Raw genomic sequence first — 13,441 nt, forward strand, 5'->3', positions numbered from 1 at the left:
AACTTGAAGCTAATATATAATGGAGGATTAATTCAAAACAATATGGATAAATAAGCATTACATTCGACAGAATAATCTGAATGCGAAAGGGTTAAGGTGACTGAAAGGGATTTCACACTTGACATGTATGTGTACCTTATACCGTTTTTGGGTGGAGTGAAAACAGATGGTATCAGAGATTTATTTAATGTATACAGCGTGAAGCTGGATGCAAAAAGGCAGCAAATGCATAGACTTTCTCTGTGAAAATACTGCTTACAGAACCATAAAGACACGACAAAGGGAAAAGGAAGATCCTACAAAGTTGGTTGAGATCCTTTCTGGCAAGGAACCAAAATGAACTGGCAGCAGTTTGGGAGGGTAAAGAACTTGCAATGCACAGAGATCATTTTGGACAATGGTGTCACACAAGTTATGGAACAAGTTATTTACTCCTAGCAGAATAGCTTATGTTCTTTGCCTGAACAGTTGGTATGTAGCTATTAGTAATCCACTTGAGACTTGGAGCTATGAATTTTGGTTGTGTATGGTATGTGGAGGGAAATGCTTAAAATGATGATTTTAGTCACCTGCCAAGCTGATATTTTTTTTTACCTTCTCGGGTCATGCTGACTCATAAGGCCCAGTTTCCCAGTTTCATGGTGTATAAATTCCCCACCTGGATGGGTTGCTGATCTGATGCAGTAGTAATCACTTTTGTCAGCTGAGTGGACTGGAGCAACATGAAATGAAGTGTTTTGCTCAAGAACACAATGCGTTGCCCTGTCCAGGAACAAAAAGCATAAGGGCAGAATTAGTTAGCTTGTAGTATTTTAAAAGGTGACACTGCTCCACATTGAATTCATCACAGCATGTTACTGCCTGATATGGTCAATGGATAGATAGGAGCGTGGTGTAACTAAGCCAAGAGACCTGTGGGTCAAACATAGGTATTCGGCTGTGCATGCCATATGTTAGCTCAATCACAAATTAACTGTAGCTACATAACAATGAAAATAGGCTCTGCCAACAAGATTCCTCAGCATTCACAACAGCAGTAATAATCACGGAGAAGAAGCAGGAAGATTAACGAGCAATAAACTGATAATTAATAATGAACTAATTAAACACGAACAGAAAAAACATTAGTTGAGGTGAAGATAATATATGTAATAATGAAAACAACAGGTTTGTGCAGGCACGTGTGTGTATGTAAGCATGTGTGAGTAACTACTGCAAGTTGGTGCCTGTAATTTCTCAGTAGAATCAAACAACTTAATTAGTGATTTCCCAGTCCAACAAGAAATAAATTAAACAATTACTTAGATCTCTACTATGCAGAAGTAATGGTAGTAGTCAGTAAATCTAATTCATAACAAACTCATTCATGTTGTGATAAATTAACTTATTTTCTAATCTGTGTCCAAAAACTCTTCAGAAACAACATTGATTTTTTCAGAACTTTTGGTTCAAATACCTTTCTGCATTACTAATTTTTCTGAGCCAGAAGTGGTCACATCTAGACTAAACACATTAAATTTACTTAAATAAATAAATGGGGCAGGCCTGGCTGAGTGGTAAGAAACCTGCTTCTCAACCACATGGTTCTGGGTTCAGTCCCACTGCATGGCACCCAATGTAAGTGTCTTTGGCCTCAGGCTGACCAAAGCTTTGTGAGTGGATTTGGTAGATGGAAACTGAAAGAAGTCCACCATATATATATAATTTGTGTGTTTTTATGTCTGTGCCCCCCCCCATCACTTGACAACTGATGCTATGATGCTAGTATGCTTACATCTCCATAACTTAGCAGTTCAGCAAAAGAGACTGGTAGAATAAGTACTAGGCTTACAAAGAAGTCCTGGAGTATATTTGCTTTGACTAAAAACTCTTATAAGGCAGTGCTCCAGCATGGCTGTAATCAAAATGACTGAAACAGGTAAAAGAATAGATAAATGTACCTGTACAGTTGGAATTGAACTTAGTGCAGGCAGCCAGAATAAATATTACCGCCATTCTGTTGGACACTGTAATAACTCCTCTGATTCACCATGTTTTGTTATCCTTTTATAATGTACTGTGCAAGGTACTAGTTGGTGCAAAGTATCAGAAAACTAGTCTAGTGCCCATGTGAATCAGCTCATAAATTGGTGTGGATAATAAGAGGTTCTGGACCATCAGTGTAACAGAAAGATAGTACTGTATATTTATACTTTCTATCATATTGTTATTGTTTAGCCTCAGACCAGACCTGATTCAGCATACCTATAATAATCAAAGGTGTTCCTTATGTGGCCATTAATTCACAGAGTACATTATTCACTGGGTCTCCAGCCAATTTGTGCTAGTATGCTAAGTGGATGTAAAATGACAATGATAATGGCATATGTTCTTTTATAAGGTTAAGGGACTGTGATTTGAGGGAGATTTGCTTCTTATTTCTAGTAGATCAAGAGATCTCATAGAGGCTCCTCCATTACCTTGTTTTTTCATTTTGTTTTATTCAGCACAAAAATCTATACCCTAGATACATAGAAAATTATATATACATTAAATATACATACATACGTACATACACACACACACACACACATACATATCTTCCTCACATGCAACTGAAGTAATATTGAATTAAAATAGTTATCTATGTATCATAATGTACATACATCTCTGAAACGCAAATTTACTGTGGTATTTGTCTGTACATCTCTATGTAGATGCTGTTTTAAAAACATTATGTCCATAAGAGGTGTTATCTCCAGAAATACTGCAGTAAATTTGCCTTTCAACCATGTATTTACAATGAACACGATGCATAGATGACTCTCTCTCTCTCTCTCTCTCTCTATTATATTAATTGCAGTCAAGAAGTGTGCTTGAAAACATGAAACATAAAAGGGATGAGCTCAGTAGAAAGTTCTACATTTCTCTCCCATACCTTATGCAGTTATATGAAGGCCATCAAACCTCAAACAGACTAGAATGCAGAATCCAATCCATGCTCTAGTAATAACATGAAAAACATAATTGATATATTAAGCTTTATATAACGCACACATGCTTCAGTAAAACGCCCAGTAATATTACATAAGGCAACTTAGCCAGATGTCATAATACAGTCAATTCATCTCCTCAGCATTCACAGGGAAAAATATGTGCAAGCGCATGTTGCTCAAATGCAAACAAAACTCTAAATACAGGTTTCAAATTTTGGGCACAAGGCCAGCAATTTCGGTGAGGGGTTAAGTTGATTAAACCAACCCCATTGATCAACTGGTAGTTATTTTATCGACCCTGAAAGGGGTGAAAGGCAAAGTCAGCTCAGTGGAATTTGAACTTGCAACATAAAATTGGATCAAATGCCACTGAGCATTTTGTCAGGTATGCTAACGATTCTGCTGGCTCACCATCTCAAACAAAGCTATAAATATTAGCTCATAATACATACTGAGTAAAACACACCCCTTAAATGGAAAAAAATCTAGATCCACCGTTTTCTATTTGAGGTAAATTTAGCCAACATATGAGCTAATATTTACACCTTCACTAGAACTTGAGCAGCTCTTTTTAATAGATATTTTTAATTTTCAAAGCTTCAAATGAACCAAAACAAATTTTATACACACACACACACTCACATATATAAACACACACACACACACTTACAGCTTCCCAACCATGTGGTTTTGATTTCAGCCTGAGTAAATCTGGTGGACAAAAATTGAAAGAACAGTATGCAAGATGGTATTATTGTTTCTCCTGTCAAAAATATCATGCAGGCATTTAGTGCCTTCAAAGTCATGTAGAATAAGTGATCCTTTAAGATTGATCAAGGGAAGTACCAGTCTGTAAAACAATGCCTCAAATTACATTAACCCATGCATGAAAGGAAAAACAAACAAAAGGAAAAAAATGAATGAAGTATGTATGTATGTATAAAACATGTTGAAATATTTGAATCCTCTCACTATGATTCCAACAGTAGGAAGTAAAAAAGAGCAGGCTTGAAAGTGTTACTGCCAGATAATCCCAAGAGCCAGTCTTCAGTGATGCATTAGTGCTAAGAATAATGAATGGAACTATTGTAACCATCCAAAGATGTGCTGTAACCACCCAAAACATTGAGTTTTGCTCACCCATAACTAATCATAAAATAACGAGGTAATCCAACCTCTATACAACTGTCTGATCTGCTAGACATGGCAGCCAAATTTTCTGAAATGAAACCTTACTGCCTCAAAAAAAGAAAAGAAAAAAGGGCCACATTGGGATTGAATGTACATGGCTGAAATATCTGAGTTCCATCAACAATCACTACAATACAAATATATACGTGCATGCACACACACACACACACACACACACACACACACACAGAGGTGTGAATATCTCATAGCATGTGAGTGGAGGGGGGTATCACCAGCAAAACACCGATGGAATAAGGACCAAAATAAAAAAAAAAACCCAAATATGGTTGGTTTCTTCAACTAAAACTCTCCAAGGCGGTGTCCCATAAGTGAAAACAAGAGATAAAAGATTATATAAATATATGTGCGCGTGTGTGTGTGCATGTGTATGCATGTGTGTGTTAAGTGGAGAAGCAGTGAGGAGTGTACATGCTGTAAATAATAAGCTTAAAGCTTATAATTATTTACAGAATATGTGTGTGCAAGAGAGAGAGAGAGAGAGAAAGAGAGAGAAGGCATAATCTAAATTATCGGATTTCATAAATTACAGTTTGTGTGCGAATATCTGCATGTGTAAGTGCATGCATATGCATACATGCATGCATGCACATATGGATATATGGAAGCAATACGAAAGTAATCATATGCAGTGACACTCAAAGTTGACAAAATAGCCTATCAAATATGGAAAGACAACAGAATATCGCCAGTAATTCTAATTAAGCAGTAGGAGTAGCAACAGCAGCAGTCTATATGTGGTTACCATGGTGACTGGTAACAACAATTGATTGATCTCTAAATACAAAATATTAAGACTAGCATTGATTTCCTCATCCCACTCCTCCACATAACGTAACTGATCATTACTCGTTACAGTGGGTAGAGTTCTTTCTACGTAATACGATTGTTGCATCAGACTGCGTGCTGTCAGAAGCCCAGCTTGTATTGAATGAATGAATACATGCCTGCAGACTGGTACAAGCCACATAAGGGACCTTGACAATGCTTGATCGACCCTGTTAGAAACAGCAGCTTCAAATCTCCTTCAAATTTTCACCCTACCGCGTCTTTAAAAAGGAAGGAAAACACTGGATAATATATAGTCCTCGATACACTATGATTAAATAAATAGGTGGACAGGTCTCAGCTGAAATAAGGCTTTGGAAAGGTCACGAATGGAAGGAGGCTTATGTAAAGTTAAACGACAACAATAAATAAATGAGTTGAAATGTGTTGAGCAGACAACTTACTCTTTTACTCGTTTCAGTCATTTGACTGTGGCCACGCTGGAGCACCGCCTTTAGTTGAGCAAATCGACCACAGGACTTATTCTTTGTAAGTCTAGTACTTATTCAATTGGTCTCTTTGCTGAACTACTAAGTTACGGGGACGTAAACACACTAGCCTCGGTTGTCAAGTAATGTTGGGGGGGGGGGGGGCAAACACAGACACAAACATATACACACACATACATATATATATATATATATATATATATATATATATACATATATATGACAGGCTTCTTTCAGTTTCCGTCTACCAAATCCACTCACAAGGTTTTGGTTGGCCCAAGGCTATAGTAGAAGACACTTGCCCAAGGTGCTATGCAGTGGGACTGAACCCAGAACCATGTGGTTGGTAAGGAAGCTACTTACCACACAGCCACTCCTGCGCCTTAGTAGAAATAGCAGCTGAATATCCTTCAAATTTTAAAAAGGAAGGCTACGTTAAATAATGTAGTCCTAGATATACAACAACTGAATAAATAAACAGTGGTTACAGATGGAATGACTGCTCTGTGGCTAAACAACAACTGAACATTGAAGGAAACCACCACATAATTATTGAACCATGCTAAAAATAAATCCAATTTCCTGCAAATCTCACACCTTCCAAATACACACACTGGTGTGTATTTGATCATAGGTCCTTTTGAATAGAGCTGAACTGGGCTGAATAACAAGATGGACAAGACAGAGTTTGAACCAGCAAAAAAAAAAAAAAAATATAAAGACTTTTGTAGACGTTTGTTCCCAGAGGCTTTATATAGTAAACAAGTGACTTTATCATATCTTGTATGAAGAGTACAATTACTTTATCAGGCTATAAGATTAATAAACAGAATAAATAATAAATGCATAAATAATGTGTGAATAGAGTCATAAGTGGCTCAATGAAGGGCAGGCAGCATCAAAGGTCTGTATTTGAACACTAGACAGATAAAAGATTGGGGCTCTTGTGAACATTTTTCATTAACAGAATTTATAAGATACAAATAAAGCTAACTCTGACACTTGCCTTCTCTTGCATTCATTCTGTTACATAACTTATTCTTCTGACATTGGCAGATGGCCTTAAACTCCTGAAGCCATCCACAGAGAGTCATGTGTATATACACATACAAACTGACATGCATGAATGCAAACACAAGCACTTGAACAGATACGTATGAATGCAGGCAAGATGTATGTATGCACACACAGATGAACACTCATGCATACAGACATACACATATACAATTATGTATTATGGTAAAACATACTGATGTAAACACACACTAAAATCAAGATCAGAGAGCAAATTTACCTATCTATTTAGCTCTTCCCGAAAGATTAGATCAAACAGATAAGAGACTATTAAGATACGAATGCAGTGAGTATATTAACAGATAAATATCTATGATAGATATCTGTTTATTGTCAGTTCAAACTGAAAGTGTTTCGGTGCAAGAGACAACATTACAGCACTTAAAAGTATAAAGTCTAGATTAATTCAGAATATCACACTATGATGATGGACTTTATTAGTTAATGTAACATGTAAGGGTTTAAAGTCCTTTGGTCCAGTTGTGGGTGTCTGGTTAAAAGTTTGCTTTGCAACCATGCGATTTTGGTTCAGCCCCACTGTACACCACCCTGGGCAGTCTTTTATAGCTCTAAGCCAACAAATGCCTACTGAGTAAAGTTAGCAGATGGAAACTTTATAGGAACTCTGTGTGTGTATGTGTGTGTGTGCAACAGGACTCATCACTTAACCAATGTGGGTTTGCATGTCTGTAACTAAGTAGTTTGGCAAAAAAAAAAAGCTCAATAGAATAAGTACCGAACCTAAAACATAAGTACTGGTATCAAACTGGTAAACTACACTCTTCAGGCAGTGCTCCAGCATGGCTGTAGCTAATTACTGAAACAAGTAAATGAATAAAATAATAAAATACAACCTTAAAGATATTAAAGTAATTGCTTAACCCTATGTCAGCCTTGAAAGAGCGGAACTAAGATCAAAGGTGTGTGTCAGTCTTGACCATCCCAACTTTTTGTGTATCTAGAACTATGTTCAATATGCCCTAAATATTTACCGGCAGTAAAGTGTGATTTCATTGATTTTTCATGCAAGTTGAGCAACCACAGAAAGACACTTCCTTTTGTTCAATTCTATTTTAGTTTAATCAATGGTATTATAAGAAAAAAAATCTAACTTGTATCATCAGGATACTATTTCTATTGTAATAATGTTCAACTTGTTTGTTCCTCCTCAAGCCATACCTGGCTCATAAGGGCCAGGATCAGTTTCCCAGTTTCAATGGCGTATAGGCTCCGCACCTGGACAGGACGCGGAATTTTTTTTCCTCACTAGAGTTCCGGACCCTATTTATGAATCATTTGCATACAGCCGATCAGAGCTCAACTATCAAACTAATTTATGAGCGCATAACAAGTCATGGGTGATATGATAATGTCACTTGGATAGGGAATGACCATGCTTCGTTTCTCTTTTAATAATGCTTGTTGATTTTATTCTTGTTTCAACCATGGCTGCCTCTGCGTAATTATTTGTGTTGTTTACTTTGTAAAACAGTAAGGGGAGAGGGTTGCTCACACATCACCTTCTATCCACACTTTTCCCATCCACATCTTTACCATATAGGGCCCTAACAAAATCCGATTATAAGTATAGAGGCAAATTTATCTAATTACTTGTCTCCTTCAAAAATCAGGCATTACTTGGCGATCGGTCAACTTACAACACTGTTCTTTGTCTTGAGTTTACTTGGTAGAGTGTGTTTTACCAATAGATTGGTTTTTAACACATTCATGAATGCTATGTTGGCCTTTGCGTCTTAGCATAATCGGAGAGCTGAACAGATCTGCTCCATTGACAGCATAGCAGCCTCTGTGTAGTCATTTGTGTACAACAAGCTCAAGGTGAGCTCTAATTGGCTGTATGCAAATGAGTTAATTACTGGGGTCTGGAACTATCGTGGGAAAAAAAAATTTTGCAGACAGGACACCTGTCCATCACATTTCAACTTATGAATTATTGATTACTAACATTAACAAATTTTCAAGGAAGAGGAAGTGAGGATTAACTGATGACCATGCTCCATGTGCTTGACTGCTACTTATTTTCTTATAGAGAGAGAGAGAATGAGAGAGAAGAGAGAGAGAGAGAGAGAAAGAAAGAGAGAGAGAAAGAAAGAAAGAGAGAGAGAGAGAGAATGAGAGAGAGAAAGAGAGAGAGGTTATCTTGGCTAATGTAGTAACAGATAACTCAGAAAAAGAGGGGAGGGTCAGATAGAATGTCTCTGATCAGAGGTTGATCAGGTATGATATAGGGTTAAACTATTTATGTGTGTGTGTGTGTGTGTCCCATCATCATTCTTTTTGTCTACTTTCTCTACAGGCATAGGTTGCACAATGCATGCACATGCACGCGTGTGTGTGTGTGTGTGTGCATGTATGTGTGCGTACATGTGTGTGTGTATGTGTGTGTGTGTGTGCATGTGTGTGCATATGCATATGCGTGTGCATGCATATGTGTGTGTGAATTTGGGGTCTCCTTTTCTTGATATCATGTTTAGTAATTCTAAACAGATGCCATGGAGCAAATGGTGTAATTTATTTGCAAGCTTCCATGCAAACATATCCAGCTATTGTACTGTTCATGTTGGAATAGTACAATAGGGTAAATATTACGTTGCTTGGAAAACAGTGAAGGTCAGTGATAGCAGGAACATCCAGGTTCAGTTGCTGAAAACATTACTTCAATAAATTTCATCTAATCCATGCAAGCATGGAAGAGTGGATATAAAAATAATATCATCATTGTCATTTTAACATTCATTTTTCCACACTTACATAAGCCGGACAGAATCCTTTGACACAGATTTTCTATGACCCGTGGTTTCTAAGTAAAGTAATATTTTCCCTATGGACAGGCATGTTCACACAGAATACTGGAAATGAATGACACTGCTGATATGACAGTGTCACTCATTTACAACTGTCACATGCTGTCAACATTCTCGAACTGGGCTGTGTGTTGAGTTCTACACACTATTTCAGGAGGAAACAAATTCAAAGAAGCTATATTGCCACATAGAATACAGAACTCACACGTAAGTTTGAGAATGAAAAGAAAACATCTAAACCATAATAATTAGTTGGACAAACTAAATTTTGCTGAATTAACAATTATGGATTAAATGTTTATATTACACACACACACCTATTAAGTAAGAATTCTTACTCCATGAGTATTTAAACCAGCCATATCCAGTCCAAATATTTTATCTGTTTTACATTCAAACCAGCCAGATTTGATCTCTCACACCTACCCTACAATATTTTAAAACTGCATCAATCACATTACTGAACTCTCAAAGCTATGTGATAATGTATGATTAATTCAAAACAATGTGAACAAATAAGCTTTGCATTTGACAAAAATCTGAATGCTAAAGGGTTAAAATGAAAGTAGACAGAAATTGTCCAAATGAATGTATACAGTTCTTGAGAAGACCAATGTTTGGTAGAAAGCTTGCACTCTTTCAGCTGCAAAATCTTTCAATATCATTCATATTACTAGAATCCATTCAGACAGACATGAGCACAATTTTTGCAAAAAAAATATGCAAAAAAAGAATTTCATTTGGCTTACAAAGTAACTCAAAATAGGTCATATTCTTTAGTATATGGATTCATAAGCTGCTTTTTCATTGGTTGATATAACAAAAGATTTCCCCAAGGTGTACAGATTTGACTTAGGGGAACTGATGTTAATCAAATCTAGTTAGATTTTGCAAGCAGTATAAATTTTAGAGAATATTTTACAATTAAAAGAAAAAATTTTTTTATATATTTAAATAATTTTATAAAATTTCTTTTAATAAAATAAAATGATTTCTTTTATTAAATTAAAAAAAAATATTTATAAAATAAATAAAATTTATTAAATCATAACACAAACATTGCTGTAGGCCAGATCCAACAAGCAAGTTTCTGAGTAGTCACTCAATCTGCTAAAAATAGCAGCCAAATTCCCCTACCATCTTATAAAAGAAGAGGAAATTACATAATCAAGTTGCACATATCCCTAAAAATATTGTATGGTAAGTCTGGTGGAACAAAGCTGAACTGAAACCAATCAACAACAGAATTTTTACAGCTATTAATTAAACAGGTGAAGATTCCTCATGATTTATTGGACAAAGTTAAACGCTTGGAATGTTGATGAGTTGGGCTCAACTATTAGCAGTGAAGCATTTCCAAATGCAAATTAAAATGATTTATTGGACTCAGATACACCAAGAAGTCAATGATATAGATACAGCAGCTGTCACCATGGAAATCCTATTAATTGCTATATTAGTGACATCATACACAGATGTGAATATAGTTTTAAAGGCATGGCAGCATGGTTAACAAGCTTGCTTCCCAACCATGTGGTTTTGGGTTCAGTCCCACTGGGCATCATTTTGGGTAAGTGTTTCATTTTTGGGTCTTTTTCATAATAGCCCCTAGCCAAGCAAAGTTTTGTGAATGAATTTGATAGATGGAAAATGAAAGAAACCCATTATTTATTTACATGTATATTTACATATTCATATATGTATGTATGAAGATATGTGTAGCCTTGCCTTAACATCACATGATGGTCATAAACAAGCAGCACCATTATAGAGGTGGTGGTGTTGGTTCCCAATTTTCTATGAACATGTCTGGCTAAAGAGAAATATTACCTTACATGGAAACAGATGAGGATTGGCAGCAGGAAGGCCATTTGGCTGTAAAAAATCTGCCTCAAATTCTGCCCAACCCATGTGAAAATACAAAGTGGAGGTTATGGTAATGATGCTGATTTGCCTACATCAAGCCATCATGCCTATGTTAACATTTAATTCTGTAAAATATTTTTTGTTACTGGTTTCTGGTTTCAGTCCATGGAATACAGCCATGCTACAGCACTGCTTTCTCAGTTGTACTTGAATATATTCACCCCAGTACTTTCTGTACCAATTTCAAAAGGATGAAAGAAAGTCTACATTAAATTTAAAACACACACACACACTTCAAAGTGAAAAGGTACAAAATGGAAAACAAACCGATAAAAATAATTTTTCAATTTGGCCATCAAGTTTTAAATGTGGCAAATAGAATTGCACATCCTATCACAGATACAAAAGGGAAGAAGTAGGAAGGAGTTGGATATCCTATCATATCCACCCAATCATCCTTTCTATTTTATGCAGGTCTGAAACTGAGACTTTTAGGAGCAGAGATAGTGATAGGAGAAGGGAGATATGGAATATCAGGATATTTATGATATTTCACAACTAAATCAGCAGTAGTAAAATGGTTTTAAAAACCAAGGCCAATTCCAGCACTTGTTATAAGTACTGTAAAATTAAGGTCTTGAACCATCTGCAAAATTAAAAATTTCTTGAGATTAGCCATAGCAAGACTAAATTTCTGTAGAAGTAGTGAGCATATTTCAATTAAATTAATTCCAGTATATTGAATGGTACAAAAGCCTGGACTCCAGGCAGTTCATAATGGGAACAAGGTTTAGTATGAAATAAAACTTAATCACCAGTGATTGAATTATATAGGAACAGGTATGGCTTTATGTTTAAGAAGTTTGCATCACAACCATGTGGTAGTTTGGGGTTCAATCCTATTGTGCAGCACATGGGGCAAGTGCCTTGTACTATGGGCACCAGTGTCTTGAGAGTAAAATAGACTTGAGAGTGTGTGGACTTGAGAGTGCGTGGAAGCTCATTGTGTGTGTGTGTGTGCATGCATGTGTGTGCATGCATGTGTGTGCATTTATGCATGCATATATACATACATACAGGACTGTTTGTTGTTACTTCTTCCACACAGTTTGACTTAGAGATTTGGCAACAAAGAGACCGATCAAGTAAATACTAGATTTAAAAAAAGTACTGGGTTTGGTTTGGTCAACTAAACTTTTCAGGGCAATGCTTCAGCATGGCTAAGGGTGAAGGACAGAAAGAAGCAAAAAACTAAAAGCAAGAATGGTTAAGTTATATTTAAATCAATGTGTCACCTCATTATCCTCAATGTGTGTTCAAACAGATGCTCATCTACATTCAACCCTTTAGCATTTAAACCAACCATATCTTCAGCCCAACATTTTCCACTTATTTTATATTTAAACTGGCCAGATTTTTCCTACCTAATAGTGTCATTATAAAAATAAGCAATCACATCATTGAAATCTTAATGCTACATAATACATGATAAATCCAAAACAATGCAATAAATAAGCATTACATTTGACAGTAAGCTGAACACTAAAGGGTTAAACACACTTAGCCTCCATACACACATAACCTAAGTGTCCAAAACTTCTGCACCATCCCGTATCAAATGTATTACATTTGATACAGCATGGTGCAGAAGTTTTAATGAACTTTCTGAAAGAAATACAAACACACAAAGAACAAAATGAAAACATTATGGCATTACATGGCCACAAAATTTAAGAAAGGTGTAGTGTACAGCTGATTTGACTGTCCCTAAGATTTTTTTGGCTGGTACTTACTTGAGAGGTGAAGGCAAACACCGAAAGTGATAGTATTTGAAAAAACACAGAGGAAGAATGATGAAAGTGAATACTGTTAGCTACCAACTTTTCTACTACTCCACCACCTAGTAATAAATAACAACAACGCAAACCCAATCGATCTTTTATAATTTGTGTCATCTCGATATAATGCTTGTCAAAATTGATTTTCTATTATTTTTCTTTTTGCTTTATGTATTTTTATTTTTGCTCCAGTTCATCATTGAATGCGGTGTCAAATAGTGTTTATTTAATATTCATCAGAAGAAAAGCTGGGCGAAGAAGCTAAAAGACAGCTGGAGTGAGCAAGGAAGAAGAAACCTCCTCACACTGTCTGTCTACTGTAGTGACATCTCACAGCTTCTAGGATCAAATGAAATGGGTGGAGAAGATATGATTAT

The 13,441-nt window shown here is 36.1% G+C and overlaps 1 protein-coding gene across 4 annotated transcripts in view; it reads right to left on the reverse strand.

Annotated features, from left to right (window-relative positions):
• The window catches only part of LOC115213810 (probable phospholipid-transporting ATPase IA), a 509,671-nt gene that overhangs the window by 308,498 nt on the left and 187,732 nt on the right, over nt 1–13,441 (reverse strand). The window contains exon 1 of one of the 4 annotated variants that reach the window (XM_036504661.1): nt 13,020–13,120. The exons of the other annotated variants lie outside the window; for them this stretch is intronic. The gene's annotated coding sequence lies outside the window, so the exon portion shown is untranslated. Of the gene's footprint in view, nt 1–13,019; nt 13,121–13,441 lie in introns of those variants that run through there. 4 annotated transcript variants of the gene reach the window in all.

Source organism: Octopus sinensis, linkage group LG7, assembly GCF_006345805.1.
Source record: "Octopus sinensis linkage group LG7, ASM634580v1, whole genome shotgun sequence".
NCBI classification, from domain to species: Eukaryota; Metazoa; Mollusca; class Cephalopoda; order Octopoda; family Octopodidae; genus Octopus; species Octopus sinensis.